Raw genomic sequence first — 27,337 nt, forward strand, 5'->3', positions numbered from 1 at the left:
TTATAAATAAAGAGCCATTTTAAGTAAAACCAATGCAAAATTACCATAATCACAAAAATGGGGAGCTTTGATGTCAGTTAACTTTTTTTCTTCACAGTAATATCAAGTTTTAAATGAAATAAACCAGCAAAGTGTTTTTCATCGGCCCTAATATTAAATTATTATTTAATTTCACAGTCTACCTGGTTGAAATATTTCTTTCCGTTTTCCTTTTTATTTTTTTTTAAATATTCTTTCACATGATATCTACAGTTGACTCACAGAAGAATAAAACTACTTTTAAATGCTGGTTTGCATCGTTGTTTATCATGAAAGTTAGATTTTAGTTTATGTCTGCTAAGACCAAATAAGACGATCCTATCAACAGAATGATGGAGACATATAACAAATAAAGTGCCATAATCGGTTTTACTATGACTCAATCCGCTGTGAAAAACCAGTTTTACATCCAAAGAAGATAGATAATAACTTAAATACTGTTGTCCTGTAATTGGTAAGCAACGATCTATGTAGTCTACGTTTGTTTGACGAATGAATAAATAAATGATGTACTTGGGTTCATTTTATGGTAATAACAATATCAAGTTTCTTTAAAACGCCAACGATAATTTTGCATAAATCTAATCTAATCTAATCTAACCGAACACAAGCGCAGCCAGTCCGAAGAAAGCATCCTGGAAGAACTTGTGGTAAGATTACGTCTCAAGTTCTTTCTTGTCAATATTGATGATTACAGTACATCCGAGTTACCCCGAAAATGTATGGCAAAAATTAAAGCGGCCAGGCCTACTGCGTTGCATTAACCGCAGAGACAGATTCTGTGAACGGATCACATTTCACAGAATCATCAGGGGAGGAAGGGTGCGTGGACATACCGTACCAAACGCTCCGAATCAGTTGTGGTGTGGTGTGAAAGTGTAAATTTGGCAGATAATAATATTTAGGGGCGGGGGGAGGGGAGGGGGAGGATATCAGGATAAGAGAAAGGGAAGGTGGGAAAAGGAACCACAATAATTTTGCATAAAACTAAAAAAAACCCTGGGTCCCGGGAATTCCCGGGAAACCGCAAAATTCAACTCTCGATTCAAAGTTTTTAAGTATTTCAAGTTCTTCAAATATTTCATTTTTTTTTGGTATTTCAAGTGTTTCAAAAAATTTATGTATTTGAAGTATTCCAAATATTTCAAGATAAACTGCCAGTATTTCAAGTATTTCGAATATTTCAAGTATTTCAAATATTTCAAGAATTTCAAGTATTTCAAGTTTTCAAGATTTTCAAGTATTTCAAATATTTCAAGCATTTCAAGTATTTCAAGTATTTCGAGTATTTAAAATATTCCAAATATTTCAAAATATATTGCAAGTATTTCAAATATTTTAAGTATTTCAAATATTTTAAGAATTTCAAGTATTTAGCATATGTCAAATATAACAAATATTTCAAGTATTTCAAATGTTCTAACATACAACAATGTTATACAACATTTTTATGCTTGCTGTTGCTATTTCAGATGAAAAACGAAACGAAACTATTGGCACTACGCCCCCGGGGCATGGCCTTCCTCTAACGTGGGATTTCTGCTCCAGCGCCTCTGACGAGACAGGAGAAACCTATTTCAGATAAAGATACTATATAAATGAAAGGAAGGCAACGTTTTGTTTAAATTTGACTGGATTAACTTTTTGACTTGATTTATGAGTTTGGTTTTTTGTTTCGAAAAGTACTCTGAGAATTTATGATTATGTGCATAATTTTTAACTTAAAGGCTAATTACTCCACCCCAATTTCCGATCAATATCAATTTTCTCAACTTTAGCTGAGCACATCAAAGCGCACGACTAAGTAATTAAAGTATAAAATTCCATCCCAGGTTCATAGTCAGAATATTAGGGTCACGTCCATTCTTTTTTGCCACCTTATTAGCGAGGTAAAAAATTCTTGTCAGCTATTGAAGGCAAAAATCAACTCAGTCCATGACTAGGGTAAGAGCGTTAATTGTTAGCTCCTTTCGACAATAGAAATCATGATATTTTTTTACGTTGGACTACTAGTAAGAGGGAAAAAAATAATTTTTCAATCAATTGCTAATAGTTTTGTTGCACATTTTCTTGGATTTCTTGTTTAAGATACGATTAACCATTTTCACAGCAAATATCCACTTGTCGCTCTACCCTATCAACCGAAAATGAGCTATAAATAATTTCGCTGGTGTTTCAGCTCTAAAGTATGCACGAATGAACGGGATGAAACACTCCCGCGTTTTTGATGAGTTTTTTTTTTGCTCCTTCCTCATCACTTCGCCGGCTTGGGTCACACGCGGAAGGTAGGGATAGCCAAAAGGAAAAACCTTCCCCGTCAAGAGTGAGAAGAAAAAAATGTTGTTCCCTGAGAAAGAGAGGAAGGAAAAAAACAACGCAAATAAAATAAAATACCAAACATTATTGGGAGAGGGAGGGAGGTCGTTGGGGTTTGCTGAAAGACGTCCAAAATAAATGGAAAGCGGAAATGAGGAAGGAAAAGAGTTGCGAGTTTGTATGTGTGTGTGTTTGTGTATGTCAGATTGTTGTACGTGTGAGTCCGCTGAGGCGTGACGGATTGACTAACTCTGACTTCGTCTGTTGGTGAGAAGAAAAAAAAAGCAAAATAATAATAAAAAAAAGTCTGCCAATATGTTGGAGCCACCCACCACCCCCTGCTGTGAGGTAGTAAGGTGTAAAGGATTATGTTGGAATGATTTTTCTCACCTGTCTGCCAGCCGCTTGGCATGGATGGTTGCCGTTTTTTTTTCGTTCCCCGGACGGACGAATAATACTGAAATATGTATGGGGGCTTGTGCTCTGCTGGTGCTCGATGTTCACAATGTTCATGGGGCCCTCCCCGAAATGGTTCAAATATTTCACCTCCGAAAGTGATAGGTGAAGACAGCGATATGGCCCTCATTGAGTCAGACGATGAAGAACAAACGGCAGCACAACAATTGAGTTGGGTTGAGAAGGTCTTTCGGAACTCAGGTGGAAGTGGGTAATTTATCAAGAAGGGATCTGAAAGGAGATTTCATTAGTAATATTGATTGATTAAATCATAAGGTATGTGCTTGAAAACCTTTGTTGATAATTCTGCAATTAAGATTGAAATTTGTTAAACTTTATACAAATGCACAACAGCGATTCCACGTCAAACTAGCAGGATCCAAATGAAAAGTGCTCCGATTTGGCTCAAATTTATCATGGGAATTCCCTGGTCATAATAATTAGTATTTTTTGTTTGGCGATTGGTGTGATCCTATCCGAAATAGGGCTGTCAAAAAATGGCGTTGTTTGACGATTTTTGCAAAAAAAAAAACACATTTTTCATAAGATCATATCTGTGGAATTGCTGATCCAATTTTAGATTGCTACGTTTAAATAGAAAGTTGATAATCTAGCTTTCAATAAAATTTTGAAAACAAAGATGAATACACTTATAGATCCATTGGAAACTGTATTTAATGGTGCTGATGACAGCTGAAAATATATTTATATATTTACAAAAAAGGCAAATATTCATTAACAGGATTCTGAGATATGACTTATTAAAAAAATATTCTAATTCGCTAAATTAGTTGAACATAATTCACCATCTCCAGCATAAAATAATAAATATATTTCGATGGAGAACCATGGTACTTTTGATTCAATTGATATATCGAAATTCATACTTTTTCAAAAATCATATCTCAGAATCCCGTTAACGGAAATAGCATCACATTATTGAATATGTAATGTAAAACATCCTGAAAAATCACAGAAAAATATGTTTAGCTGTGAGCTCTTTGGTCCCGAGACCCAAAAATGCATTTAAACTGTAGGTGTATCTAGCTATGTTTTCAAAATGTCTTACTATTTTTTATTAAAAGCCCAACTTGTCACCTTTTTCGAAACGTGGCTAGCTAAAAGTTTTTTGGACAAAATTATTTTGGCCGAAGAACTCTTACTTCTTTTAGTCTGGTGCAATTTATAATATTCAATGCGTTGATAATTAGTTTGTGCATGGTTTAAAAATTGTAAAAAAATACGGAAAAAAATCCTTCAGAATTGCGTTTTTTTTTTCAAACATTTAACCCTCTACAACCCTTTAGCCTTAAGACGGGCTTCGATTTAAAAAATCGGCAAAAATCAATTTTTAAACAATTTTTGATCTTTAAAAAGCATTGGAAAGAAGAACTCTTAAAGTTTTGGAAAATTTATGTGTTAGAAGTTTTACTTGTTTTATGTGACTTTGCCAATGTTTTTAAAAAAGGAAATTATTAAAAGGGTCAACTTTGGCTGTATTTTCCTACATTTTAAGTAAAAAGAAGTATGCAATAATTTTTCTAGTGTCCCAGACTATGCCTCTACGCATTTATTTACAATTTAAATGATAGTGGTGCCATTTTATAGCAGAAAATGTGAAAAAAAAAGAAAAAAATTGGCTAAAAACATGAAAAAATAGATGCAAAATGTAATGATAGGAGGTGGTAGAATAGGCCAAATACTACCAAAAATAAGCATAAACAGAACAAGATAGATGAAAATTAAAAAAAAACTAAAAATGAAACAAGAAAAACATAAAAAACAGAAGTAAAGTTTATCGTAGAAAAAAAGTTGCTCAAAATGTTAATGCATTTAGTTAATTTTTCAATTATTGATATACTCGCTATGGGAATAAGTAAAATATGGTTAGAAATATGGTATAATTTTGACAACCTTTCTCAGAGTGTCATTGTTTTGGCCATAAATTGTGGTCTTTGAACTCAAACTTTTAAAAACGAAGAGATTTTGAAAGTAGTATTTTTTTTAGTTATTGATATACCCTCTAAAAAAATTCATTAAAAAAATTGAAAAAAGTCAAGCTGTCTAAATTTTAATTTATTTTGTAAAATACGGCTAGAGCTAGGGCTTTGGAGTCGAAGTCAGATTCGGTGGATTTCGAGCTTTTTAAGAAACCGGAGTCGGAGTCAGCAAATTGTGCGAAGCTTGAGTCTAAAATTAGCTGAAGTGATTGGTCGGAGTCGGAGTCGGAGTTAGCTTATTTTCAGCATTTTTTTTATGGGAGTGTTGATCGAGTTGGTGTCGGGTCTTTTCGGAGAACTGAAATTAGAGTCGCTAACCCTCCAGAAGCCGTAGTCGGAGTTGAAGTCGATAAATCGCTTTTAAAAAGGTACCCGACTCCGCCACCCGGCTAGAACTATGGAGTTATGACCAATTCGAGTTGGTTTTGCAAATCAATAACTTTTGTTTTGTTAAAAAAAACCGATTTAATAACAATTTGTGTTATTAGGCCGTTCCATTCTACACAGAAAAAAATCAATTCTCGAAACCGTGAAGCCAGTTCACGATTATGAGAACCACGAAGGAATATATTCACGTTTATGGTGCAAATGCACCATACTCATGAATAAATTCCTTCGTGGATCTCACATTCGTGAACTTAATTCACGATTACGGGAATTGATTTTTTTCTGTGTACCGCACAAAATAACAAATCTTGTAATGTTTTGGTTTGTTATTGCAATAACAAAATAATGACAGTCTATGTTATTCTACGAATAAACCTTTGTTATTGATTTTTAGTATTTTAAAAAGTTATCCTACCATCCCATCGTCTTGGGTATCCCTACCTTAATTTAGACAAATCGACTAAGAATCAATTTCTGAGAAAATGTCCGGAATTTGTCACAGTTGGTCCAGTTTCGGGTTTAATAAAATTGTTTAAAAGTTACGTTATAAAACTATTTAAAACCATCAAACACCTTATGAAACCTTTTTCGACAATTACTCAGTTCAACATGCTGTATCACACCACTTTGTAGACCAACACTCAATTCATTAATCACATTCCGGTAGTTAATCCTCGACGACAACATTTTCCAAAGTTTCCCCACTTGATCCAACGGCACGTGCCTGCTTGGCTGGCCACATTTTCCCCCACCCATCCACTCAAGAAACGGTTAACCGGTTATGGTGTCCTCCTCGCAACGTCCACCAGAAACCGGGGGAAGAGCGCCGGCACCCATCAACGCGACTAATCGCCGTCACATTTTCTCAATAAAAATCCTTTCATTCCAAGCTGTCGCGTCGCCAGCACCAGCCCGAGCCAAACAGCCCCGAGGAGTGTCCTCTCCACCCGCCGCCCCCCACTTAGGCCAAAGTGTTGGTGAGACACACTCTCTGACGCTCTCTTGAGTTGTCTGGCTGAAGTGACTATGCCCCGGCACGTCCGCCGTTGTGCTGCTCCCCAGAAGTAATGAATAACTAAAATATGCACGAGTGAACCGTCGTTTTCCACCACAAAAGAAGGTTCACGTCACGTACTGTTGAGAGAAATTGAGTGTGGCAAGATTTACAAAACAGGAAAGTTAAGATCAGTACGGCCATTTCCTTCATTTTTTTTTTCATTAGTTTTTCCTTAGTCCTTAGTCCTTAGTCCTTAGTCCTTAGTCCTTAGTCCTTAGTCCTTAGTCCTTAGTCCTCAGTCCTTAGTCCTTAGTCCTTAGTCCTTAATCCTTACACCCAAAGGAAATAAATATATCAAAATATGCAACAGTGGATTTGCTGCAGAAAATGTTATATTTTATAACAGTTTTTGCAGCAAGCTCATAGCTCATTTTTGCCCGCGCTTAAACTTGTCAGCGATCTGCAGTTCTCACCAACACATATAAAGCTGGTGCGTCTCCGAGCAACACTCCAGAGAGAAGAATATGTTGGTGCTTGGTCCCTCTCAATTCATCAAGCGTCCATGGCGCGGTGGTAGCGTGTCGGATCATCATCTAAGAAGTTGATGATTCAATCCTCGTTCTGTAAGGATTTTTTTTGCAATACAATCATTCAGCCGTCGGTAATGTCGATAATTGTCGGTAACGGGCAAAAATGTCATACCGCAATATCGCAAAAAATGCATGAGGACAGATTTCATGCATATTCTGATATACTTTCATGCCTCCATGCATCACAATCATGCGACCACCGTTTGGGTGTAGTCCTTAGTCCTTAGTCCTTAGTCCTTAGTCCTTAGTCCTTAGTCCTTAGTCCTTAGTCCTTAGTCCTTAGTCCTTAGTCCTTAGTCCTTAGTCCTTAGTCCTTAGTCCTTAGTCTTTAGTCCTTAGTCCTTAGTCCTTAGTCCTTAGTCCTTAGTCCTTAGTCCTTAGTCCTTAGTCCTTAGTCCTTAGTCCTTAGTCCTTAGTCCTTAGTCCTTAGTCCTTAGTCCTTAGTCCTTAGTCCTTAGTCCTTAGTCCTTAGTCCTTAGTCCTTAGTCCTTAGTCCTTAGTCCTTAGTCCTTAGTCCTTAGTCCTTAGTCCTTAGTCCTTAGTCCTTAGTCCTTAGTCCTTAGTCCTTAGTCCTTAGTCCTTAGTCCTTAGTCCTTAGTCCTTAGTCCTTAGTCCTTAGTCCTTAGTCCTTAGTCCTTAGTCCTTAGTCCTTAGTCCTTAGTCCTTAGTCCTTAGTCCTTAGTCCTTAGTCCTTAGTCCTTAGTCCTTAGTCCTTAGTCCTTAGTCCTTAGTCCTTAGTCCTTAGTCCTTAGTCCTTAGTCCTTAGTCCTTAGTCCTTAGTCCTTAGTCCTTAGTCCTTAGTCCTTAGTCCCTAGTCCGTACTCTACGAAGTTCAACCGCTCAAGACGCCGGCGAAACATTTCACAATTGTGAGTGGCGCATAAGTGAGCGTAACGTAAGGAAATCTTGTCAGCAATGGGGCACAGTCACTTTCTGTCCACTGTGCACACACCTTAAGGCACCACCCGGAGTAGTGTGAAACGCGTGACTTCAGATAAGAAATATGCATGCATGCATCGCGTTCTGTCTGGAACGGTCTGGTCTGGTTGACTTTTGTTCCATCTTCCTTGCGCGAGTGTTAGTCCCTTGGTGCTCATGATATAAGTAAACTTTTGTTGTTTTACCGGGTCGAGATCAGGAGCAGACTGCTGGTTTATGGACCGGGTCACCCTTGTGGCAAAATGAATGAGTTTCTTAGAATCAAAAAAAAAATGAAACAGCTTCAAACATTTGACTAATTACATTCTGGAAATCATTTTTACAATGTTTGGAATTCTCGAAATGTTTAACTCTTTGTCCAAAATGTAGGTGTTTGAAATGTTTCTAGTTTTGCTCCTTCGTATATAACAAATATATTACAGTGGACTCTCTCGTTGTCGATATTGAAGGGACCGTCTAGAGTGGGAGTTATCAAATTCAGAGGTGGGCGAAAAAAGAGCGAGCCGCTCAAAGAGCCGATTCACTGAAAAGAGCGAACGAACCGTGGCTCACAAAAAAAGAATCGCGGTTCTTTTTTATACTCCTGTCTTCTGAAAGAACCGTTTCAAGATTGCATGATTTTTGTTATAAAAATAATTAATTGAATTTCCAAAAATATAGTATTATTTTTTTGTTTTAGAGAATTGAAAAAGCAATTTCAAATAATTCAATGCTTACAAAAATTAATCCCAAAAGTAAATGATTTTCTAAACACAATGAAAAAAAAAACATATTTCATATTGCATAATTGGAAAAAATAAATCTTTTTGTTTGATAAAGCGTTTAAAGACTTCATCGATAAATCCAGCATGTATAAAAGAGTACACAGAATATTTTCTCCAAATATAATATCAGCATTAGTTCAATTATTGCAGAAATAATCGCAATTTCAAAATTAAAAGCAATTTTTCCAGCATCCTAGATATAAGTTTGGATGCCATTCAATTACTCGAATATTTAGGTTCGAGTAGAAATCTAGACAAAGAGACCACCAAGACCATGGTTTTCAAGGGTATCTTCTAGTTTTCTGCTTTAATTTTTATCGAATAATTCATAATGTGAAATTACTTACAAAATCACACAATTCTTAAAAAAACTTTTTCATCTAAATTTTGAAAAAGAGCGAAGAGCCGTTCAAAAGAGCGGCTCTTTTTAATGAGCGAACGAAAATGAGCGGCTCCTAAAAAAGAGCGTGTTTGCCCACTTCTAATCAAATTACAGAACGAAAAATCAAAGCAATCTAATTGAAGGGACTGACAAATTTATTGACAGCTGGAGCAATATTGATATCGAGAAGTTCGACAGCCAGAGAGTCTACTGTATATCCACTCGAAAAATAAACTTCGTATTTTTGCCTGCATCACTGAGGTAAGGTTATTATCCTGCTCTAAAAATGAACTTTTTATTAAAAGCTGGAAGACCCACCTTCATGTATACATATCGACTCAGAATCGAAAACTGAACAAATGTCTGTGTGTGTATGTGTGTGTGTATGTATGTATGTGACCAAAATTCTCACTGAGCTTTCTCAGCATTGGCTGAACCGATTTTGACCAAACCATTTGCAATCGACTTGGTTTAGGGTCCCATACATCGCTATTGAATTGTTTGAAGTTTCGATAACTAGTTCAAAAGTTATGTATAAAAATGTGTTTCACATATATCCGGATCTCATTTATATGCATGTAAACGATGTCCGGATCCATCATCCGACCCATCGTTGGTTAGGTAATCGAGAGACCTTTTCAACGAATCTGAACATTGAAGATCTTGCAACCCTGTCTCGAGTTATGACCACTTAAGTAATATTTATGTACTTTTTTGAAGCCGGATCTCAATTAAATGTATGCAAAAGATGTCCGGATCTATCACCCGACCCATCGTAACCCTTTCCAACGACATCCACAACATTGATAATCTGGCAACCCTGGCTCGAGTTAAGACCACTTAAGTTATATCTGTGTACTTATTTTTCTGGATCTAAAAAAATAGCTGAAATATGTGTCCAAACCACTCATATTACCCATTGTTGGTAAAAAGTGAGGAAGGCATCAATCACATAGGTGGATTAAGTTAGTTTTTCTCTATATTTTGAATTAATAAGACCTCTATAATTGAGTTGAACTATTAAGGCCGAATGCTTTGAATTTTATTATTCGTGAATTACTATTTTTATTACATCATTTTCAAACAAAATGAGTAATTCTCTGAGATTTCGGTCATTCAATTTTTTTTGTATTTTTTAATCTAGCTGAAACTTTTTTGGTGCCTTCGGTGGTATGCCCATAGAAGCCATTTTCAAATCAAAAGTACTTTAGTGAAATTTTGATAAAATGCATCGTTTCCAAGTTACAGCCAGTTAAGGTATTTATTTTTAAAATATTCGCAATTAATCCTATTTTTATTTAATTTACATGTGTGCCCAATCTTGAAAAAAATAAATTTTTTTGTGTTGCTGAGAAAATTCTCTATATTTTGCTTCTTTGAACTTTGTTGATACGACGTCCTTAGTCCTTAGTCCTTAGTCCTTAGTCCTTAGTCCTTAGTCCTTAGTCCTTAGTCCTTAGTCCTTAGTCCTTAGTCCTTAGTCCTTAGTCCTTAGTCTTTAGTCCTTAGTCCTTAGTCCTTAGTCCTTAGTCCTTAGTCCTTAGTCCTTAGTCCTTAGTCCTTAGTCCTTAGTCCTTAGTCCTTAGTCCTTAGTCCTTAGTCCTTAGTCCTTAGTCCTTAGTCCTTAGTCCTTAGTCCTTAGTCCTTAGTCCTTAGTCCTTAGTCCTTAGTCCTTAGTCCTTAGTCCTTAGTCCTTAGTCCTTAGTCCTTAGTCCTTAGTCCTTAGTCCTTAGTCCTTAGTCCTTAGTCCTTAGTCCTTAGTCCTTAGTCCTTAGTCCTTAGTCCTTAGTCCTTAGTCCTTAGTCCTTAGTCCTTAGTCCTTAGTCCTTAGTCCTTAGTCCTTAGTCCTTAGTCCTTAGTCCTTAGTCCTTAGTCCTTAGTCCTTAGTCCTTAGTCCTTAGTCCTTAGTCCTTAGTCCTTAGTCCTTAGTCCTTAGTCCTTAGTCCTTAGTCCTAGTCCAATAGTCGCTTAGTGAGCCTAGTCAATAGTCCGTACTTTACGAAGTTCAACCTGACTCAGATAAGAAATATGCATGCATGCATCGCGTTCTGTCTGGAACGGTCTGGTCTGGTTGACTTTTGTTCCATCTTCCTTGCGCGAGTGTTAGTCATGATATAAGTAAACTTTTGTTGTTTTACCGGGTCGAGATCAGGAGCAGACTGCTGGTTTATGGAACCCTTGTGGCAAAATGAATGAGTTTCTTAGAATCATGAAACAGCTTCAAACATTTGACTAATTACATTCTGAAATCATTTTTACAATGTTTGGAATTCTCGAAATGTTTAACTAACTAGTTTTGCTCCTTCGTATATAACAAATATATTACAGTGGACTCTCTCGTTGTCGATATTGAAGGGACCGTCTAGAGTGGGAGTTATCAAATTCAGAGGTGGGCGAAAAAAGAGCGAGCCGCTCAAAGAGCCGATTCACTGAAAAGAGCGAACGAACCGTGGCTCACAAAAAAAGAATCGCGGTTCTTTTTTATACTCCTGTCTTCTGAAAGAACCGTTTCAAGATTGCATGATTTTTGTTATAAAAATAATTAATTGAATTTCCAAAAATATAGTATTATTTTTTTGTTTTAGAGAATTGAAAAAGCAATTTCAAATAATTCAATGCTTACAAAAATTAATCCCAAAAGTAAATGATTTTCTAAACACAATGAAAAAAAAAACATATTTCATATTGCATAATTGGAAAAAATAAATCTTTTTGTTTGATAAAGCGTTTAAAGACTTCATCGATAAATCCAGCATGTATAAAAGAGTACACAGAATATTTTCTCCAAATATAATATCAGCATTAGTTCAATTATTGCAGAAATAATCGCAATTTCAAAATTAAAAAGCAATTTTTCCAGCATCCTAGATATAAGTTTGGATGCCATTCAATTACTCGAATATTTAGGTTCGAGTAGAAATCTAGACAAAGAGACCACCAAGACCATGGTTTTCAAGGGTATCTTCTAGTTTTCTGCTTTAATTTTTATCGAATAATTCATAATGTGAAATTACTTACAAAATCACACAATTCTTAAAAAAACTTTTCATCTAAATTTTGAAAGAGCGAAGAGCCGTTCAAAGAGCGGCTCTTTTTAATGAGCGAACGAAAATGAGCGGCTCCTAAAAAGAGCGTGTTTGCCCACTTCTAATCAAATTACAGAACGAAAAATCAAAGCAATCTAATTGAAGGGACTGACAAATTTATTGACAGCTGGAGCAATATTGATATCGAGAAGTTCGACAGCCAGAGAGTCTACTGTATATCCACTCGAAAAATAAACTTCGTATTTTTGCCTGCATCACTGAGGTAAGGTTATTATCCTGCTCTAAAAATGAACTTTTTATTAAAAAGCTGGAAGACCCACCTTCATGTATACATATCGACTCAGAATCGAAAACTGAACAAATGTCTGTGTGTGTATGTGTGTGTGTATGTATGTATGTGACCAAAATTCTCACTGAGCTTTCTCAGCATTGGCTGAACCGATTTTGACCAAACCATTTGCAATCGACTTGGTTTAGGGTCCCATACATCGCTATTGAATTGTTTGAAGTTTCGATAACTAGTTCAAAGTTATGTATAAAAATGTGTTTCACATATATCCGGATCTCATTTATATGCATGTAAACGATGTCCGGATCCATCATCCGACCCATCGTTGGTTAGGTAATCGAGAGACCTTTTCAACGAATCTGAACATTGAAGATCTTGCAACCCTGTCTCGAGTTATGACCACTTAAGTAATATTTATGTACTTTTTGAAGCCGGATCTCAATTAAATGTATGCAAAAGATGTCCGGATCTATCACCCGACCCATCGTAACCCTTTCCAACGACATCCACAACATTGATAATCTGGCAACCCTGGCTCGAGTTAAGACCACTTAAGTTATATCTGTGTACTTATTTTTCTGGATCTAAAAAAATAGCTGAAATATGTGTCCAAACCACTCATATTACCCATTGTTGGTAAAAAGTGAGGAAGGCATCAATCACATAGGTGGATTAAGTTAGTTTTTCTCTATATTTTGAATTAATAAGACCTCTATAATTGAGTTGAACTATTAAGGCCGAATGCTTTGAATTTTATTATTCGTGAATTACTATTTTTATTACATCATTTTCAAACAAAATGAGTAATTCTCTGAGATTTCGGTCATTCAATTTTTTTTTGTATTTTTTAATCTAGCTGAAACTTTTTTGGTGCCTTCGGTGGTATGCCCATAGAAGCCATTTTCAAATCAAAAAGTACTTTAGTGAAATTTTGATAAAATGCATCGTTTCCAAGTTACAGCCAGTTAAGGTATTTATTTTTAAAATATTCGCAATTAATCCTATTTTTATTTAATTTACATGTGTGCCCAATCTTGAAAAAAATAAATTTTTTTGTGTTGCTGAGAAAATTCTCTATATTTTGCTTCTTTGAACTTTGTTGATACGACCCTTAGTTGCTGAGATATTGCCATGCAAAGGGTTAAAAAGCAGTAAAATTGATGTTTTCTAAGTATCACCCACACAACCCACCATTTGGTAATGTCGTTATTTCAGCAACTAATGGTCCGATTTTCATTGTTAAAATACAAAACATTCGTGAAATTCTCCGAACTTTTTAAGAACAATATTTTATTTTTTCAAATGATGACTGACAATTCAAAATGGGCAAACATTAAATTCTACGCAATTTTAGAATGTTAGTCTTGATTTAATTTTTTCCCCAGATCGAAACCTACACAGAAAAAAATATTTGAATTTACTCGACACGGAAACATGAATCACATGTAAACACAGTTGATGTAAACTTGAGATTCGACGTAAACGGTTAAATCACACGTAAAATCATGTTTTTACGTATAATTTGTTGCAGATTTACATCAAATTACATTTAAATTCAAATGTTTAATGACGTGCAAAAGTGTTACATCATAAATGATGTAACATTCGGAAATATTTTTTTGTGTGTATAAGAATCCTCTAATTTGATAAAATTTCATTGGGTATTGGAAAACTTTCCCGAAGAAGAGATAAAAAGTGAAATATAAATATATTAAATTTATTGAAATATCAATATAACTTCAGGTCAAGAGTGGAGCAACAAAACCTTAACCAAATGAGCTCAAAATTTCAGCATAGCTTCTGAAACCATATTGCTTCATTATTGCTTTTAAGGCGTTCCAATTCAAACACTTTTGTCTTTTCATATATCCGTGAGCCATGCTAGTGCTCCTATCCGAAATAGGGTGGTCCAAAACATAGCGTTTTCGTCAATTTTCGCAAAAACTACATGTTTAAAAAAAATGTAGATCTGAAACTGCTGAACCAATTTTAGAGCGCCTCGTTTCAAAAGAAAGAGAGGCTTTCAAGTGATAAATTGGTAGATAACTCTATTACGTAATAAGACGTTACTCTTGATTTAGTATAATTTGCTTGCATAATAACTGCAATAATGGTACCTATTGTATTTCCGGTAGATAGTGTATATAAAGCGACGTAACCATTGTTAAACCCTCTTTCCCTGCTGACTGCTGAATAAAGAAGATATCCAATAAAAAGTATATATTTATTATCAAGGAAAAATATGAGTTCTAAAAAAAACTAGCTGAATATATTAAAACGTCCTTTGCAAAATAAATTTGCTGATTAGAAAGTCTAAGGTCTCAAAATGTTTTTTTCCTGATTCTTAGATTTTTTTACAAAAAAGAATATCCAAAAATTGCGAATATCCATCAATAGGATTTTAAGGTATGATTGTTAGAAGGGTAGTTCTCTGCCAACTCACACTATATCGGGAAAAGTTGCCCGACCCCTTTTCGATTTGCGTGAAACTTTGTCCTAAGGGGTAACTTTTGTCCCTGATCATGAATCGGAGAATCCGTTTTTTGATATCTCGTGACGGAGGGACGGTACGACCCCTTCCATTTTTGAACATGCTGAAAAAGAGGTGTTTTTCAATAATTTGCAACCTGAAACGATGATGCGATAGAAATTTGGTGTCAAAGACACTTTTATGTAAAATTAGACGCCCAATTTGATGGCATACTCAGAATTCAAAAAAACATATTTTTCGTTCATTTCAACAAAACATTCTTGCTAAAAATGTTACAGTATCCACCAAATTTCAACATTTTCTTCACAAAAGAGCAATTTATTTCATCCAATCAGCTCCAGCACAACAACTTGCCCTCTACCCCCCTCAAAATCTAGTTCAGCTTCCGCTGAGGGACAAGTCTTGTCGTGTCGAGAATATCTGGAAAAATGGTCCAAAGGCGAAAATCGAGCGATAAAACATGTTTTACACTCTTTCGCTGGGTTTTAGTTGGTCCCACGGGGGAGGGGTGTGCGTGGGTGGCTCACTTGCTATGCTGCCGATGCAACAACCAACACACACAAAAAAACATTGTTGAGGAAGTTTTTAAGTCGTTAATCTTCGCGGTTGGAAGAGAAAATTCGTCTCCTACAGAGTGTGGTTGTGGTGGTTTTCCCACAACGCTGGCAGCACTGTTGAGAGGAAACTGGTGAAATTGCATTAAAATTAAGTAAAATCGATTAAATAAAAAAAATATGTTGTGATCTTTTTAAGAATAGTACAAGTTGTCTTTTCCAAACCCCTTTCAACACGAAGCAATTTTCACAGTGTAATTTCACAGGCAAATTCGTTGATGTGGTTTCACAGCCGGTTTTTGTTTCATTTCCTAATTCCGACAAAACGTGCATTGGAAAAAGGAAATGCCATCAGCCACCCACGAACGAGAATAACTCTGCTTAACCCTTTGCCTGAACAGTTTGAGTTAAAAAAATGAATTTGAGTTGGTTCTATTATTTTGTAACATTTTGTGATTAGTTTCTAGGATTATATAATGTTTACAAAATTTGCAATTAGATGATCCGTCAAGGGTTAAGGAGCCAAAATTGACTCTGACGGACCGTCCTCTGGGGGGAAATTCACCTGTCAAATAACAAAATTTAAGTGCCAACAAGGAACGAGTTTGGAATTTTATCGCCACCATCGGAGTTGGTTTGGTTTCACTGGGTTTTTTCCTCAGGTTTTTGGCCAACCGGAAAAACGGCTGAGGATTTACTTTTTCGACGACGACGACGACGACGTTAACACATGCTTGGCGCTGGTGGTTTATTACAAAATCAATATTTGCCGCCGGCGGAACCAGCCATCTCCCGAGATGAGATGAATTTGTTTTATTTTTATTCGAAATCGATACCGATACCCGAACCCATATCAATCAGCGCGCGTACGCCATCAATTATTTAATGATAAGAAAAACGAGGGACGAGTCCGTGCTGGAAAAGCAAACCAGACAGAATAAATGGTCCGATTTGGGGGGGGGGAGTTTTCTGAAATTGATTGGCGATTCGTTTAAGTCCGATTTTAAAATTTGACGTGATCGATCGGGCGTGGAACGTGATTTAAATTTCGAACAGCTGAGGCAGTTGCATGTTTCATTGTGTTAATAATTTATTTGATAACATTTCAAGAATACATAAAAATGAAAAAAAAATGTTTACGTGAATTGTTTGCTGCGACGAGGCCACGCGCTTGCCTTACTGAATTATTTGTGTCTTGAGCGTCATTTTCGTTGAGTAATTTGTTTTTTATGTGCTTGTGTAATCTTAATCAATTGTTTTGTGATTTTCAAAGCCCTTCCTATATCATCGTTGATCGGAAGGCACGGCGTCGGGTAAATTGTGTATACATTTTTCGATTAAGGTTCTATTTTTTTACGGTGAAAAAATCATTTCTATATAATGATCGAAAGACGCGCTGACATTTAGGATCGTCGAGATAATAGTGGAGCAAAATAACTGTGTGTGAGTGATTTTGTGTGTAAACCAGCAAGTCCTTCCCATAGCATCGTAGCTCGGGAGGCATCGAAAAGCCAATACCTTATCCTACTAACTCAAAAAATATTAATCACGTGATGCTTGAAGGATATGCTGTGGATTCAACGGTCTCATGCGGTATCAACAGGTATATAGCTAAAAGCTGTATACTTGATGAGTCTGCACCTTCAACTACGGACTAACATTCCTCCCTTTCGTTGAACTGCAGGCTTCTTGAGAGGGCGCCGGTATTGACTAATAAAGTAGGATTCTTCAGAGATTAAACAGTGAACGGATGGTTGGCTCCCACTGATCATTTTTGATTCATTGTTTAACTTCAGCTGATCTGTCAATAACGGAGTAGCAGCTCATTGGCAGTCAACCATGCTTATGCTCATGCTCTTTGAGATATTGTAGTTTTGAGATACTAATCACTTTAAAACGATAATGTCTACCAAAGCAATTCCGGTCATTTGATTTTTTATTTGAATTTTTTAATACGGCTGAAACTTTTTTAGCGCTTTAGTATGCTCAAAGAAGCCATTTTGCATCATTAGTTTCTCCATATAATTTTTCATACAAATTTGGCAGCTGGCCATACAAAAATGATATTTTTAAATTCAATAATCTATATCTTTTGAAGGATTTTTTTTGATCGATTTGGTGTCTTCGGAAAAGTTGTAGGTATGGATATGGACTACACTGAAAAAGTGATACACGGTAAAAAAATTTGGTGATTTTAATTTCACTTGTTGTTACTAAAACTTGATTTGCAAAAAATGCGTTTTTTTAATTTTCTGTTCAGTTATATTTTTTTAAAAATTAGTGCTCTATTTTGCCCACTTTAAAAAAATTAGAAGCTGCGAAAATTCTCTATATTTTGATTTTTTGAACTTTGCTGATACGACCCTTAGTTGCAGAGATATTGCCATGCAAAGATTTATAAACAGAAAACAATAAGTTAAACATTAAAATAGTTTGTTTTGCAAATTAAGTTTTACTGAAAAAAAAAAAAGTTAAATAAAAAATGACCACCGTGTGTCACCGTGTATCATCAAACTAATGATGCAAAATGGCTTCTTTGTGCATACCGAAGGCACCAAAAAAGTTTCAGCTGAACAAATACAAAAATTAAAAAAACAGATTTCGTAGAGAAAAGCTCTTCTGAAAAGTTTTTATTGAACTTTCTTATAATAATTACATTTCATTTGAATTCTAATTGGGATGGCCTAATGCTCTTCATCTTTGTTATATTTTTCATTTTAATATAAACTGTTTACATTCATTTATTTACTTCAAATTGTTTTACATGTTTGCATTGGATCGAATACGAAAAACGAAACTATTGGCACTACGCCCCCCGGGACATGGCCTTCCTCTAACGTGGGATTTCTGCTCCAGCGCCTCTGACGAGACAGGAGAAACCGGGACCGACGTTTTACTTCACCATCCGATAGAAGCTCAGTGGATAAGGCGGGAATCGAACCCGCGTCTCATAGCATCATCGGGATCGGCAGCCGAAGCCGCTACCTCTGCGCCACGAGACCCCACCTGGATCGAATACATTTGGGTTAAAAAGAAAAAATCACCTTAACAACTAATTTTAGTTTTGATCTAATAAAAATAATTTTATGAAAAAAAAACTAATTTTCGCTCGTCATCTTGAAGACTTCGATCACGTTCAACTTAAGAGTTTTGAGCTCTTCTTTCAGTACACTCACATCCATGTCGTACAGGCCTCGGAGGACCTGCTTCATGGGGCGTTTACCTGGATCGTCATGGCTGTAGTATTCAATCTTTGTGTTGTTCAGGAAATTCCGAACGTAGTTGTAATCCTTTCTGCCAGGTAGCAGAACTTTGAGTCCATCAACACACAAGCAAATGGAAGCTCGTAAAGCACCAGATTTGATAAACCCGGTCAGCCACTTTCGCACCGAGTCCGATGGCGATGTTTTCACAAAAATGGGTGGCAACGGACGGAGAGGATAAATCCCGAAATTGCCGTGAGTACTTTACTCATGGGTTCATCTTCAAAAAAAGTTCATCTATCAAAAAAACAAAGTACCGGTACCGAGATTCGAACCCAAGACCTTCGGCTTATTGAACCGTGCCTTTGCCGTATGGGCCACCATGGTTCGGTGACTAAGTGGTGGTCATTTGTCCATATAAGCCACTCAATAGGATGAACTCGTCAATGAACGAATGAACACGCGAGAGGTCTTTACTCACGCAAAATAGTACTTTCCTCACGTTTCTTTTCGGGAGGACTTTCCCCTCGTTCTTTAACTTTGGGTGTAGCGAACTGGCTTCCAGACGAATTTTGGGCGTCCTTGTTCAAACTGCCTGGCTTTACAGGTAGCGCTTCGGCATTCTTTAGCTTCTTAAAATCTGTCGATCCTGCTGGTGAGGACCGCCTCTTTTTCTTGCCATGAGGCATTTTTTGCAATTATTTGGTGACTGAGGGACGCACGTCTGACTCGCTGCTCTGCTAATCGCAGACTGTAATTCAATTTTAGGTATGGAATACCTTGACGCCATTGACAGATTGACGATTTCTTAAATTCGGTGTCAAAATATCTAACATACATAAACAATTAGGTTTTACACCGTGACGTCATTTGACAGCTCGTGTGCACTGTTTACATGGTCTTCGTCGATTGTCGACGAATTTCCCCGAACAAAATCGACGAGCGCATCGAACTGTGCTAAGTCCATGTAAACAGTGCACTCCATTCTAACCTCCAAATCGAGTCGGCGTAAAACCTAATAATACGATTATCAATCAGAGAATTCATTATTGTTTTAATATGGCATTCAACAAAAACACATTGTAATTGCTCCCCTCCTCAAAGGCCTCACGACATTTTCCAACAAAGTTAAACAATTTCTTGCCATTTGGGTGATTTACGACCCTAAATTTGAACTTAATTTATGGACCAAGCCAAGAAGTAATTCCACGCAAAATGTCAACGAAAAAACGATGACGACGGACGGGCGACAAATTAATCTCATTTTCGTTCAGCCCTGATGGTTTCAAAACAACGCGTTTCATTTCTTTTGGGAGGAGTGAGGAAGGAGGGGGGGGGGTGAATAGACACTCTCCAAGAGATCTAATAACTTTAGTCAACCCGCGCGTCAATTTGGCGAGGAATCGCAAGCCCGGCCCCATCATCGGCCGTGTCATTTGAGGTCGTCTCGTAAAGTTCGTTTTTTCCGGCAGCCGCGTCTTGGGAGAGAAATTTGCGTCCGGATGATACTATTTATTTAGATAATTTAAATATTATTTTTTCAGACTTAACATATTTTTAATAAATATGTTTGATTATTAAAATTGTTTATAAATTCTCTAATTAGGTTTTACGCCGACTCGGTTTTGAGGTTAGAAATTTGACAGCTTGGCTGCACTGTTTACATTTTTTGCACGTGTGTCTCTGTAAAAATGTGTGTGCGTGTGCGCTCGTGACGTCACGCTGTAAAACCTAATAGGAATTTTTGCCAGTGTTTTCTAAAAACGTCATCAAATTACACAACAACCTCTCGCAATGTCCTGGTGGCCGTGCCAAGTGCTCATAATCTGTTGTGTGTATATTTTTAGGTCCCAAGATGTCTAGTCGGATTTTTTCCTGGCAGCCGACCACCAACTGGGTCGGCCGACCGTTGACTTTGCTCGGATTTCCCTCCTTGGTTTGGCGGCTGCTGAGAGATTCTCCGGAAAGTTGACATATTAAAATGTTCTTCATTTTAGAAGAATTTAATAATTTGTTTCTAATAACTTTTGAAACAGGTTTAAAAAACATCAATGAATTAAATAAAGTTACATAATTTTTTTTTCAAATTTTTGTAAAGTCTGTTATTTTTTCTGGTAAATTCTTCTATTTTTTTAATTCTTTTAAATTCTTCTAAATTTTGTCATTTTGTTCTAAATTCCACAAAATATATCTATTTTTTTATTCTTCTGAAATTCTTGAATTCTCCATGATTCAGCTTAATTCTTCTAAATTATTAAATTTTAATCTTTTTAAGTTCTTTTAAATATAAAATATTGATGTCATAAGGACAGTTGAAATTATTTTATGAATTCTTTGATTTTTCCAGATTCTTTTATTTTTTCTGATGTTTTAAAAAAAAATAAAGTTATATTAATTAACTAAAATTAATATAACTTTATTTTTTTAAAAAACATTAGAAAAAATAAAAGAATCTGGAAAAATCAAAGAATTCATAAAATAATTTCAACTGTCCTAATGACATCAATATTTTATATTTAAAAGAACTTAAAAAGATTATAATTTAAGAACTAAGCTGAATCATGGAGAATTCAAGAATTTTAGAAGAATAAAAAAATAGATATATTTTGTGGAATTTAGAAAAAAAAAATGACAAAATTTAGAAGAATTTAAAAGAATTTAGAAAAAAAATAGAAGAATTTACCAGAATTAAAAAAAATAACAGACTTTACAAAAATTTGAAAAAAATGAATAACTTTGAAGAATTTAGAAGAAAATAGAAAAAATAGAAGATTCTTAATTCTTCTAAATTGAAATTGTGTAATTTGAATTCAGAAGAATTCAGAAGAATGTATATGAATTTATATGAATTAAGAAGAATTTTGAGGAATTTCGAAGAATTTAGAAGAATTAAGAAGAATTTAGAAGAATGTCGAAGAATTTAGAAGAATATAAAAGAATTATGGAGAATTAAGAAGTATTTTTAAAAATTCAGAAGAATTTAGAAGAACTTATAAGAATTTAGATTATTTTTGAGGAATATAGAAGAATTAATATATATATATATATATACAGCAATTCCATTTGAAAAGAGCCTAAACCAAAAAAAAAGTTCTCCGATCGGGCTCAAATTTTTTCTGGGGGTTCCTTGGCCAAAATAATTAGACCCGTATTTTTTTATTTGGCCATTAGGGTGACCTACATCGTGCTAGGGTGGTTCGAAAAATGGCAATTTTCGTCATTTTTCACAAAAACCTCTTTTTTGAAAAAATCATATCTCCGCGCCATTTCATCCGATTTAAGCTGTCTTAGACGCAAAAGAAAGATGATGAGTTTGGCTATTTGGGAAAAATAGTAAAAAGTTTCAGAAATCTAGCCTAACATTTGAAAAAGTCGCATGAAAACTTAAAATGGCGTTTTGACCGTGTCTGGACCAAAGAGCCTATGTCTGAAAATATTTTTATCGGATTCCTCGGAAAATTTCACATAATATAACAAAAAAATGGCGATGTCGAACCGTACGTTTCGGAGATATGATTTTTTGAAAATAAAAACTGAGTTTTCGCCACGCGCAAAACGAAAATGACGAAATCGGCAAAAAATCAACTTTTTCCACTAAAACTGCGATAACTTTAAAATTTTAGCGATGACCTATAGATGTTATGGTACCAAAAGTTGCGTCTTTCAATTACAAAAAATTTGATACCCAAACATCTATAGGTCATCGCTGAAATTTTAAAGTTATCGCAGTTTTAGTGGAAAAAGTTGATTTTTTGCCGATTTCGTCATTTTCTCGTTTTTGCGCGTGGCGCGTCGAAAAACTCAGTTTTTATTTTCAAAAAATCATATCTCCGAAACGTACGGTTCGACATCGCCATTTTGTTATATTATGTGAAATTTTCCGAGAATCCGATAAAAATATTTTCAGACATAGGCTCTTTGGTCCAGACACGGTCAAACGCCATTTTAAGTTTTCATGCGACTTTTTCAAATGTTAGGCTAGATTTCTGAAACTTTTACTATTTTTCCCAAATAGCCAAACTCATCATCTTTCTTTGCGTCTAAGACAGCTTAAATCGGATGAAATGGCGCGGAGATATGATTTTTCAAAAAGAGGTTTTTGTGAAATGACGAAAATTGCCATTTTTTGAACCACCCTAGCACGATGTAGGTCACCCTAATGGCCAAACAAAAAAATACGGGTCTAATTATTTTGGCCAAGGAACCCCCAGAAAAATTTTGAGCCCGATCGGAGAACTTTTTTTTCGGTTTAGGCTCTTTTGAAATGGAACTGCTGTATATATATATATATATATATTAGGGTGGGTCATTTTTTTCGAAAGTGCTCGGATCCGGTTGAAATAAAGACCATCTTGTAGAGGGGACCCATAGAGGCTCTCATACCAAATTTGAGCTCATTTGGTTGAAAACTGGCTTGTCGCTCGGGGGTTAAAGTTTACATGGAAATTACTATGGGAAATGCGTGATTTTACTTCAAACGCTCCTACAGGCTAAGCGACAAACTTTAACCCACACTTACTCTAGGTAGCCGTGTCGGGGGTGTTCCAAGGAACATTTTTCTCTAAGGGTTCATGGTCATCCGTTCAACCCTGAGCTTGCGCAAAGCCGAAACATCCGGCGACGCCGGAATCCTTCTAAATCCCGGTTTTAACGGTCAACGCATGCTACGAAACTTTGATTGAAGCATCACATGAATGAATGAGAAACACGACGCCAAACGTCAACACACTTGCTCACCAACATTTACGAACCGCGCGTTGCAGCTTGGTCATTGGCTAGTGACCACGTTGTTGACCGAGAACAATTCGCATCATTGCGTGCATCGACTTCCGGTAGATAGCGGGATGAAGTGGTTACGTTGCGGAACAATTCGGACTGAGGCTAATGGCACGGGAAGTGTTTGTTGCGGCGAATGTCTGTGCAAGATCAGAAGTGGATAATGGCGATTGGACAAGATCCACCAATGGGGAGATGAGGAACCTACTGTACAGCGTTTTGGTGACGTCGGAATGCACTCCGACGTGCCTTGTTCAACCCGGCGGCGGACAGTTGACCTCCTTTGCAAACCACACGTCGATGTACTTCCGGCAGAATGATTGCGAGTATTGGGGACAATTTAGCCGTGTGCCGCCACCCAGAAGGTCAAGCGAAAGCAGATGCTCAAGGAAGATGCTTAGAAGCTGATCCGCTCGATAGACAATTAAATAAATAGGAGGTGCTCAAGAAAAAAACTGCTTATGAATTTATTTCAACCACAAAATAATAAATACATTCGTATCTTCGATTTCGTGTGTGACGCGATTAAATTGATCGGCCATACAATGAATTCCATCACCGGTTCACGATCTTCGTCCCGGATGTGATTCTTGTCGATCCACATCCCGCACGGATATTTTGATGGCCATCGTGTACATCACGGTACATATTAGTTCTGGCTTCATCCGGTTTGCGTCCCAGAAACGACCTTTGCAACGGACTGAACATTGATAGACCAGATTGTCTTTACTGCCTTGCCGGTGATGCTTTCTGTGTTGGATTGGCCGCCTTCCTCCCCCTTCTGTGGCAACAGATCCCCATCTTTTGTCGGTTTGCGGGCGTTTTTTTCGGATGATTTTGCTGCAATTTTTTTTCACGATGTTGGTCAGCGATGTTGATTTTCTGCATTCTCACGAAACAAATGTCTGAAATTTAAAGTGACGTTTATTGAAAGGTTTTCAAGTTCTAGACTAAATTAATTGAACTTACTGATTTGAGACCTTCTTTTTTGAACCTTGCAGCTGCTTCTATTTCTCCCCCAACTTGAAGCTTTTTTCGGTTGACGCTGCTACTGGCATCCGCGGGTACGCACTGAAATTCTGCCGCTATGGTGTGGCCAGCTCGTCATGTCACTCTTTTGGAGCGTGCTTCCGGAAACCAATATGTGCTGTATTTGCCGACGGGCCAGCGAAATCGACGGTTAACCGTTGTTTTGCGCTTAAATTTTAGAAAGTTGACGTTTGGCGTCGTGTTTCTCATTCATTCATGTGATGCTTCAATCAAAGTTTCGTAGCATGCGTTGACCGTTAAAACCAGGATTTAGAAGGATTCCGGCGTCGCCGGATGTTTCGGCTTTGCGCAAGCTCAGGGTTGAACGGATGACCATGAACCCTTAGAGAAAAATGTTCCTTGGAACACCCTCGACACGGCTACCTAGTGTAAGTGTGGGTTAAAGTTTGTCGCTTAGCCTGTAGGAGCGTTTGAAGTAAAATCACGCATTTCCCATAGTAATTTCCATGTAAACTTTAACCCCCGAGCGACAAGCCAGTTTTCAACCAAATGAGCTCAAATTTAGTATGAGAGCCCCTATGGGTCCCCTCTACAAGATGGTCTTTATTTCAACCGGATCCGAGCACTTTCGAAAAGATGACCCACCCTAATATATATATATATATATATATATATTTATATATATATATATATATATATATATATATATAAGAATAAATAAATAAATAGAAGAATTTAGAAAAATTTAACAGACTTAACAAAAATTTAGAACAAAAATTAAAGAATTTTGAACTTTGAAAATAGAAGAATTTAGATGAATCCAGAAGAATTTAGATAATCCAGAAGAATTCTGATGAATTCAGAAGAATTTAGAAAAATTAAGAAGAATTTAGATAAATTTAAAAAAAAAATAGAAAAATTTAATAGACTTTACAAAAATTAAAAAAAAGAACTTTAAAGAATTAAGAAGAAATTAAAAGAATTATGGAAAATTTAGAATTATAAATAAGGTTTTAGAAGAATTCAGGAGAATGTAAAAGAATTTATAAGAAATTTAGATGAATTTTTAGGAAATAGGAGAATTTAGAAAAAATTAGAAGAATAATGAAAAAAATAGAATAATTTAAAAAAATTACAAGAATTACGAAAAATTTAACAGACTCAACAAAAATTTAGAACACAAATTAAAGAAAATTGAAGAATTGAGAAGAAAAAAGAAGAATTTAGAAGAATTTAAATAAATTCACAAGAATTTAGATAAATTAAAAAAAAATAAAAAAAAGAAATTCATTGAATTCAGAACAATTTAGAAAAATTACCAAGAATTTAAAAAAAAATTAACAGACTTTACAAAAATTTAGAAAAAAAAACTGAAGAACTTTGAAGAATTTAGGAGATAAAAGAAGAATTTAGAAGAATTCAGAAGAATTTATCTGAATTCTTTAAAATTCCTCAAAATTCTTCTGAATGTATATTAATTATTAATATAAATTTAGAAGAATTTTGAGGAATTTAATAGAATTTCGAAGAAAATAGAAGAATTTAGAAGATTTTAGGAGAATATAAAAGATTTCTTTAAGAGGAATGTCGAGGAATTTAGAAGAATGTTGACGAATTATGGAGAATTTTGGAAAAAATTGAAGAAATAAGAAAAATGAAAAGAATTCAGAAGACTTTACACTTTTTATGAAGAATTGAAAATAGAATAATTTCAAAATATTTAGAAGAATTTAGAAAAAATAAGCATTTAGATAAATTTAAACGAATCTAGAAGGATTGAGAAGAATGTAGGAGAATTCACAATAATTAGACTTTTTAAAGAATTAGGGTAAGGACATTGCAAATTTTATTTCAAGTTTGTCCCCCTCTTTCTCCTTCCGGCTCACAACATTTTCTCAAAAAATCAGGGGGAGGGGAATAATTACTGATCAAAAATTGAAATTATCATAGAGAAATGATTGTATAATGCTTATTTATGCATTTTCAATCTATATTTTTTAGTTCTAGAGTTCTGGATTTTTGTTATGATTTCATTGATATTTTGATTTTTTTTGATGATTGATAGCATTTTGACGATTTTTATTTGTTTCGCAATTTTGAAAATCTGGCTTGAAATTTGAAAGCTGAGTTACAAAATTTTTAATATAATTTGTACTAGCCTGAACTCACAAAAAAAAATATTCATGATTTTAATAATTAGTGTAGTGACTGAAAATAATTACCCAATTTTATTCAAAAAATATCGAACATTTTGAATCTGTTAACATAAATTTAACTATTTTTCCAAAGAACTTCCCCGCTACAGAGACTCTGCCTTCTCTCCGCGTTGTCTGCAAAACGCGTGCCATGTGTTTGTAAAACGGCTTCCTCGTGTATGTGCGATTGTCTGCTGTCTGCTGCCGAAGAATATGTCGCATCGTCTCGCAGATGTCGTTCATTTCGAGGGATTCTGGGTTTTCTGTGCCGCCCCGCAAGTCTGGCTGGCTCGGCGTGACGCCAAGTCTAGCGAAATCGAATAAAATTCGAGAAAGGTAGGAGGAGGTGGGCTTTGGGGATGCTTTTGTTTGTTGTGGAGATAAGTGGAGGTTAACTGGTTCATTTGGTTAGAAAATGAAATTCTGTTTAGGAGTCTAGTCTTTTAATGATTTCATTTAAAAAATGTAAAATAACGAACATTTTATCATATTAGCAGATGAATCATTTTTGATCAATTAATCCTGCAAATTGTACAATCCAAAATGATTTGTTACACCAATAATGAGTGCTAAATTGTACTAAATCTGCCCACTCTCTAATTCCACCCGTGTTATCGAATGCTGACATTCATTGGCAAAAAGTCAGAGGATAATCGCCCATAAATCCAACCAACTCTTGTCCTGTTGTACCTACCAGCCCACCTTTCATTAATCACCCCACTAATGGTATTTGCTGCACCGACTAGGCCTAAACTGACCGAGAACCGGTCATAAATCCATCAAACGCCTGTTTGCACTGAGGTTTAATCCGCGTCATCCTCGAACTGGACCGGGATTGGTACAGGGAAGGTTCGATTTGATGAACAATTTCAACTGTTCTTTCTTTCTGTCAAAATTCTGATTAAAAATTTAGATTGGTCAA

General features: G+C 35.8%; 1 protein-coding gene across 1 annotated transcript in view; it reads left to right on the forward strand.

Moving 5' to 3' along the window:
* LOC6040796 (heparan sulfate glucosamine 3-O-sulfotransferase 3B1) overlaps positions 1-27,337 on the forward strand; it is a 196,451-nt gene that overhangs the window by 46,247 nt on the left and 122,867 nt on the right.

Source organism: Culex quinquefasciatus, chromosome 1, assembly GCF_015732765.1.
Source record: "Culex quinquefasciatus strain JHB chromosome 1, VPISU_Cqui_1.0_pri_paternal, whole genome shotgun sequence".
In the NCBI taxonomy this organism is placed as follows: Eukaryota; Metazoa; Arthropoda; class Insecta; order Diptera; family Culicidae; genus Culex; species Culex quinquefasciatus.